Source organism: Megascapheus bottae, chromosome 1, assembly GCF_031878675.1.
Source record: "Megascapheus bottae isolate mThoBot1 chromosome 1, mThoBot2.hap1, whole genome shotgun sequence".
Taxonomy (NCBI): Eukaryota; Metazoa; Chordata; class Mammalia; order Rodentia; family Geomyidae; genus Megascapheus; species Megascapheus bottae.
The window spans coordinates 44,912,424-44,920,694 of record NC_143509.1 but is presented as its reverse complement, the minus strand read 5'-3'; the positions used below and the strand labels follow the sequence as shown (position 1 = coordinate 44,920,694).

Here is an 8,271-nt window from a genome sequence, read left to right as displayed (position 1 = left end):
AGTCCCTGGGTTCAATTCCTCAGTACCATATCACACAGGAAAAGCTGAAGTGGTGAAGTGGTTCAAGTGGTAGAGTGCTAGCCTTGAGAAAGCTCAAGGACAGTGCTCAGGTCCTGAGTTCAAGCCCCAGGTCTGGCAAAAAAAAAAGAAAAAAGGAAAAAAAGGAGAGAGAGCTCCTTCTGCCTCAGCCTCTGAGTAACTGGATTTACAGGCAAGTGGTGTTGTGCCTGGCTCACATGTAAGACTTTTGCATTGCTTCTGGTCCCTAAGAACTGCTTTGTCCTTTGCCTTGTATTGGTTTTTGTTCTCCTGTGTTTTCTTCTGGGAGAAAGGGAGAGTTGAGAGGGGGAGTTAAGAGTTGTAGTTTCACAACCCATAAGCAGATGTGATTTTACCAACTGTCTGAGGATAGATCTTTAGATACAGTGGTATAGGTTAACATTTATACAGTGAGAAGGAGGAGGAGGAGGAGGAGGAGGAGGAGGAGGAGGAGGAGGAGGAGGAGGAGGAGGAGAAGGAGAAGGAGGAGGAGGAGACCCAGTTACTTCACAGCTTGAAATTTCATTCGTCAAGATGGACTGTGTGTGTGTGTGTGTGTGTGTGTGTGTGTGTGTGTGTTCTGTTTATGTGATACTGAGGAATTGAACCCAGGGCTTCATGCATGCTAGGTAAGCACTCTACCACTAAACCACCTTCCCAGCCCAGAAGCTCACACTTTGCAGACATTCTCTACTGACAAATAACTACAGAACTTTGAGCAAGTTATCTACATTTCTGCAACATATAGATGTGTGTGTGTGTGTGTGTGTCTGTGTGTCTGTGTGTCTGTGTGTGTGTGTGAGATACTGGGTGCTGATACTGGGTGGAACCCAGGATCTAGGTATTATCCCTTAGCTTTTTTACTCAATCTTGGTACTCTTCCATTTGAGCAGCTTCAATCTCTAGCATTTTGATAGTAAATTAGTGATAGTCTCACAGACTTTCTTTCTGGGGCTTCAGTCAGGATCATCAGATCTCTGCCTTCTGAGTAGTTAGGATTATAGTCTTGAGCAACCTATGTCTGCCCAGAAAGATAATCTTGCTTATAGTATTGATACCTCTGAATGGTATTTCCAGAATTCATGGTTTGTTTTCTTGTTCACTTCTCCTTGGGCTCAAGGAGTCCATGACTTGAGGACTTGTCTTGCCAGGGTATTCTGCTATGTTTGCGAGTGAGCTTTGTTTGAGAGCACTTCCCAGACCCATTTCCTTTTCCTAACAGTGCCCCGGGTCTTCTTGGGTAACTTGTCTGCTTCCACAGTTTTGATTGTCCTCAGAGCTGCAAAAGTGAGAGGATGATGAATGCATGGCAGGGAAAGCCGTCAGCTGCCGGAGAGTCAGCACCAAAACAGGAGTCCAATTCCCAAGGGGAAACAGGCCCGGGAACCCTCTTTCCAGAAGGTTCACTGTCACATGGAGGTCTCCCTCTGTGAGGGTAGAGACAGTACTGAGTACTGAGTACTTTTCTTTCCCTTGGCCCCAAATCAGCCAGCGCCAAATCCCATCCCAGGCCCAGAGAAGATGCCCAGAATATAGAGAATGACTGCCTACTTGAAAGCAAAAGACCAAAGATTTGCAAGACATTCTACAGAACTCTCACCTTTGACTCTATTTCCACAAAAGTCTGCAGATAAATCCACCTGGAAAGAGTTTAGAGATCCCCTTTATCATGCTAGGCTTGTCCTGCCATCTAGTGGTTTCTGAAGGAAAGATGGACAACGCTTGTTACTGGTCTGAGGGTGGCTGGGAAATAATGAACCTCCAGTCCATGAGGCCGACAGCAAGTAGGCAGGCCAGGGGTGCCGGGAGCAGCCCAACAGGCACGTCAACACTTAGGGAGTCCTACGAAAGAGGTCAGGACAGGAATCACTCTCAAGAATGGGTGTGACTGTTCCTGAAAAACGTCCTGTCCGGGTCACGAGTTTGGCCTAGTGGTAGGGTGCTTGCCTAGCATACACAAAGATTCCTCAGTACTACATACGTAGAAAAGCCAGAAGTGGTTCTATGACTCAAATGATAGAGCTCTAGCATTGAGAAAGCCCAAGGATAGTGCTCAGGCCCTGAGTTCAAGCACCAGAACTGACATACTGACACACACACACACACACACACACACACACACACACATATATATGTAATCAAAGATGACACAAAGTACATTACATTCTTCCCATCTCTTAGTGCTCCCTGCAGCCCTTGTGATTATGGGAAAGCTGACACCAGAAGTCAGATTCATAGCAGGGTTTCCAGGGAGGTTTTACAGAGAGAAATCTCCTTTCTTGTCCCTTCTGTGCCCATCCCCTCCCTAAATCCTCCCAAACAAGAGGCACAGATGTGCCTCTCTTGGTTCCCAAGTCTTTCTCCTGAGCAACTCCAAAGAAGGGAGGATAGATACAGTGAGGGGCGTGTGTGTGTGTGTGTGTGTGTGTGTGTGTGTGTGTGAAATATCCCTTGTGAATACATCTTTTTTGTGTTTGGTTAATTTTATTCTTGTTTTGGCAGTTCTAGAGTTTGAACTCAGGTCCTTGCATTTCCTAAACAACTACTTTGGAAATAAGTTCTTGATTCTTGCTCAGGTGTGTGCACCTGCACTCAGACCTCATCACTTCCTAAGTAGCTATGACAACAAGTACACCACTACCATGTACAGCTCTTCATCCTGGCAGTGCTGATTGGAGCCTTTAGGAAAACTCTGATTCTAACTTTGCTTCCCCTTGGCTCCAAATAAGCCACGAAGACAGCATTAAATCCCAGTCCCAGGCCCAGAGGAGATACCCAATGCACTGAGTGGTCTCTTGACCGTTTCTGCCCATTCTAGCCTCAAATCAGGACCCTCCCAATCTCAGCCTCTCAAGAAATTAAGGTTATACGTATGAGCCACTGGCCACCAGCTTCTTAAAATGTACTGACATGTGTGTGTGTGTGTGTGTGTGTGTGTGTGTGTGTGTGTGTGCTTAATTGGATATAACAGACATCATCTCATTTCAGATCAGCCACTGGCAATCTTGATTTTAACACCTGAAAGACTTAAGATTTCCAGAAACAAGGGTTGGGGCTGCCCTATAGCTTCCCCTAGTTGGTCTCAGGCAGAAAGAACCAACCAGCCATCCCAGGTAACAAACTCACAAGGCCAAAAGACTTTGCCAAGAGACTTTGGCCACAAGGCCAAATCTTTCTCCATTTGGGGGACTTTGAGGTTTACTTAGGGAACAACAGCAATTCTTTCAGCTAAGATTTTCCAGAAGAGTAATAAATCACCTATCATTAGTTTCGTTTCTGGTTTTTCTTTCTTTCCCCTTTTAGCAGTTTATCCAGGCACATTTTCCATGCTGAGCACCTACCACAGAATTGAGATTCATATTCCTCAGATGGATGCTGCTGTGGTTTCTGCTCAAGAACTAAAATTAGAGTGCAAGAACTTCAATATTATTTAGCCAACAAACACCTCTGTGATTCCTTAGAAGGCCAAAAGGTTGTGTTTATCACCACTAAGATCCTAGTGGTTCAGATTCCAGGTCATGATTTCCTTCCACCCTGACACCACAGTTCCTGTCCAAGTTCTGCTGATAAGACCCTTTGCTGATTCTTATCATTCCAGCTTTCGTTTATCTCTCTTTTAGTTAGTCAGTTAATTCCCTTAGTCAAACAGTTATTCACTTAGTCAATCAATAGTCATTGATAACCTATTATGTACCAGGCACTGGGATGGATAGAGAAGAATGATTAGTCCCTTACAGCTATAAATAAGGTAAGTAACAAGAGATTTTAAAAATTCAAAGGCATTTCCAGGAAGCTTCTGTCATCTTGCCTTTCAGTTTCTCTCTCCTTGAAGTCCCTACTTCCAGCTTCCTGACCTTCACATACTGGGACTTTCTGGGTTTCACTTGAAGTTAAATGGTTGGATGGTTCCCTCAAGCCCTAGATGGACACAAATCTAACTAAAAACTGAGAAGGAACCAGAAAAGGTCCAATGGAGAATGGACCACTTCAGTAAGAAAATGAATAGGAGGGGGAGATAATTCCACAAATATGCTACTAGCACTGATGTTAAAAAATAAAATTATTTGTAAATTTAGACATTGAAAGCTCACACCTTGTAATCCTAGCTACCCAGGAGGCTAAGAGCTGAGAGTCATGATTTGAAAGCATTTTGGACAAGAAAGTCAATGAGAATCTTTAACTAGTCTTTAACAAAAGCTGAAAGTGAAGCTTTGGCTCAAGTGGTAGAGCATCAGACTTAAGCAAGAAAAAGTAAGGGGCTTCCAGGTCTTGAGTTCAAGCCTTAGTACTAAAACAACCAAATACAAAAACCAAACGAACTATGAATTAGATAAAGAGTAGATGAACACATGAGCAACTGAGTGATGATATACTAAATGATTTAATGAGTGAATTAGAGAAAAAATTCCATCCTTGAAACAAAACTGAATTTTACAGTTTCTAATCATTGTGTTTCTTTATTGAACACCATGTTCTACAGAAAGTTCTTTACAAAGACAAGTTCCTTAAAATTTAATAAGAAGCTTGTAATGTTCTTGAGCAAATGAAGCTAATTGAGCTCAGTCAATCAGGAGAAAACCAAGTGGCCTCCTTCTTACTAAGGAAGGGTCTTTAAGCTTTAGGGGAGAGACTGCTAGAAAAGGTGATAGAAGTTTGAGATTCTCATTTATCCAAATAGCTCGAATACCCTTATTATCTGGAAAGTTATAGTGTACCAAATTACTGTGTGAAATGATCAATGTGATATTTTTGGCTTAAGAGAAAACTGCAAGGAATTATGGGATGGTCCAAATGAGATCTGTGTAGTTTGGGGCCCATCAAAACAGCTGATTTTTCTTTTTCTTTTCTTTTTTTTTTTGTTTGTTTTTTGGCCTGTCCTGAGACTTGAACTCAGGGCCTGGGCACTGTCCTTGCACACTTTTTGCTCAAGGCTGGTGCTCTGCCACTTGTGCCACAGGGCCACTTCCAGCCTTTTCTGTGTATGTGGTACCAAAGAATGAAACCCAGGGCTTCCTGAATGCTAAGCAAGCATTTTACCACTAGGCCATGCTCCCTAGGCCATGTTCCTCCCCTGAACAGCTGATTTTTCTACAAGTCTTTAAAGACTTTCTGGTTTTCTGAGACAAACTGGCTGAAGCTTTTGACAGAGGTGTAAGCTGTGGCTGAGTTTTCAGCGGGCTTCCTTTGTGGTAGAAAGGAAATATAATGACCAATTCCTTTGCTAGAGGGAATTCCAACTTCTCAGACACTTCCGACTTCCGGCGTGATCTTTTAAGAACAAGCAGAAAATGTTAGAACCACATTTAAAATAATCTGAAAGGATCTAGGTCCACAATTCTTTCTTTCTTTTTTTCTTTTTTTTGTTTTTGTCATGGGACTTGAACTCTGGGCCTGGGTGCTGTCCCTGAGCTCTTCACCCTCACCCCTTGAGCCTCAGCCCCACTTCCAGTTTTCTGGTAGTTAATTAGAGATAAGAGTCTCACAGTCTTTAGTGCCTGGGCTGGCTTTGAACTACAATCCTCAGATCTCAGCTTCCTGAGTAGGTAGGATTACAGGCATGAGCCACTGCACCCAGCTAATTCCACAGTTCTTTAATTCCAAAATCCAATAAACTCCAAAGTGGTTTTCATATATAATTTAGCAGGAAATTGACTTTCCTGAACTCACTGGGTAGTAAAATCTGGTCTGAATTATTCAGAATTATCTAGTCGTTATATATCACCTGTGTTAGAAATAAGCAAGTATTTTCTCAGCGATGCATTTGAGTATAATAAGGTCTGCCTCCAGCCCCTGCTGGTGACATTATATAATTAATGTAGACCATAACCGATCTGAAAACCAAAAGATTCTGGAGCTGAGTTGTTTTAGGCTCAAGCATTCGGAATGAAGTGCTAAAGGTGATAATTCCCATCTTTAGAATAGTACTTTTTTTTTTTGGCTGTTCTGGGGCTTGAACTCAGGGCCTGAGCACTATTCTTGGGCTTTCTCAAGGCTAGAGCTCCAGGATCCACAGCACCTTTTCTGGCTTTTTCTATGTATGTAGCACCAAGTAATTGAACCTGGGTCTTTGTGCATGTTAGGCAAGCACTCTACCACGCCAAACTCCTGGCTTAGAATATTACTTTATGATGCTTTCATTTGCATTTCCACCTGAGATTTCCCCAGTGGGCCTCTCTGTATTATTCCACTTGCCTGGCCCTCCATGCAGGCAGGCCCAAGGTACCCCAGGCTAGCCCCAGACCTGGCCATGTTCCATCCTTCCTCTCAACTTGCTCATATATTTGCATTTTTCCTTCAATCATTCTGGCTTTTGCCAGGGTAAGACAGGCCCAAATAGAAATGAGGTCCCTCAAGGCCTATTCTGCTGCCTTCTGTTGTCTTCAAAAATTTTACTCCTTAAGGGAAATGGAGACAAAAACATGAGAAGGGGTAGCAATGTTTGTTAAGTAATGCACCTTCTATCTGGCAAATATAATGTAACACTTCTATTAATTACAATAAAAAGATATTATAAAAAATTTTACTCCTTGACTCTGACACTGACCAGGTCAATAATTGTCTCTATTAAATAATCAACTATGTGATCCAGTATAATCTGTCTTCAGCTTTCGGACATAAATTCTGACCTTACAATCAGCCTAGTAATGGAAATAACAACCTATGTAAAACCAAGATTGCCACATGTCATTTGCAGTAATGAAAACTCAAGAGCAACATACATGTCCTGCAATAGATTAGTAAAATCAATTGTGATATGATATATCTACTCTAAGACTATTATTCAATTATTGAAATATATGTCTTTTATAGAAGTTTAACAAAAATAGAAAAATGATCAAAACATAACATTGAAAGGAAAAGCCAGATACAACAGGGATCATTTCCTATGATTTTAATTTTATTAACTGTAGAAAGATGCATAGTAGATATTCGGGAGCAAGATTAGAAGAAACTCGGAGCTGGGAGTTTGGCCCAGTGGTAGAGTGCTTGCCCAGCATGCACGAAGATCCAGGTTCAATTCCTCAGTATCACATATAAGGAAAAGGCTGGAAGTGGTGCTGTGGCTCAAGTGGTAGAGCTCTAGCTTTGAGAAAACCCAAGGACAGTGCTCAGGCCCTGAGTTCAAGCTCCAGGACTGGCAAAAAAAAATATTTTTTTTAATGATTAGAAGAAAGTCTCTTAGTGCTCACTTCAGCAGTGCATATACTAAACTTTGAACAATAAAGAGATTAGCATGGCCCCTGAGAAAAGATGACACACAAATTCATGAAGCGTTCCATATTTTGCTAGGCTTTCTGTGAAATATGTGCAAGTAAGTCATTAAGTGAGATGGAATATACTCTATGAACTAGCTGGTTAATTTTTTTTTTGCCAGTCCTGACCTTGAGCTCAGGGCCTGAGCACTGTCCTTAGACTTTCTCAAGGCTAGAGCTCTACCACTTGAGCCTCAGCACCACTTCCAGCTTTTTGCTGTGTATGTGGGGTACTGAGGAATGGAACCCGAGTCTTCGTGCATGCTAGGCAAGCACTCTACCACTAGGCCAAACTCCCCACCCCTAAAATTTTTTTTTAAAGTAGAACGTCTGTTAAATCTTAATTATCTCTATGAAATAATTATTTCATAATTTTTATAACTTTTTCATAATTTTAAGTGTAATAAAATAAACATTTGTTAGTTTTTGAAATAAAAATAAAATAAAACAAAATGAATTTGGAAATAGAATCCAAATATCAAACACAGAAGATAACATTCTTTTCTGTTTTGTTGATTTTTTCGTTTGGGGAAATTTTTTGATGGTGGATTTTTTTTAGGGGATCTGTTGTTTGAAGCCAGGTGTCTTTTAGAATCCATGATCTCAGTCTCCTGACACAGAGATTACAAGCTTGTGCCACTATACCAGGCAAGGATGACTTTTAAAATATCTGTCTACGACAGGTGCTGGTGCCTGTGTCTGTGAGTCTGAGACTCTTATCTCCAATGATCCACCAGAAGAAAAAAGAAAAACCTCTGTCTTTGAGTCACTCTTTCATCCTGTAACTTTGCTAACTAACACACCTCAGCAAAGTAAGATTCTTCCACCGCAGATTTTTTAAAGATTTGTTGATATTTATTCTGTTGTCTCATTTCTGGAAGAACCACGAAGCAACATGGTTGGTTCTTCACTGAAGCAACAACCTCTTTGTGGCCAGATTTTTGTTATTGTTGCTAGGAAGGATGGGAGGGTAGTCCAG

General features: G+C 41.6%; 1 non-coding gene across 1 annotated transcript; it reads left to right on the top strand.

The window, feature by feature from the left end:
* Positions 1-7,221: 7,221 nt before the first annotated feature.
* On the top strand, positions 7,222-7,325 carry LOC150069059 (U6 spliceosomal RNA). The gene has a single exon (XR_016538446.1). It is a non-coding gene; the product is annotated as a U6 spliceosomal RNA (small nuclear RNA).
* The last annotated feature ends 946 nt before the right edge of the window (positions 7,326-8,271 follow it).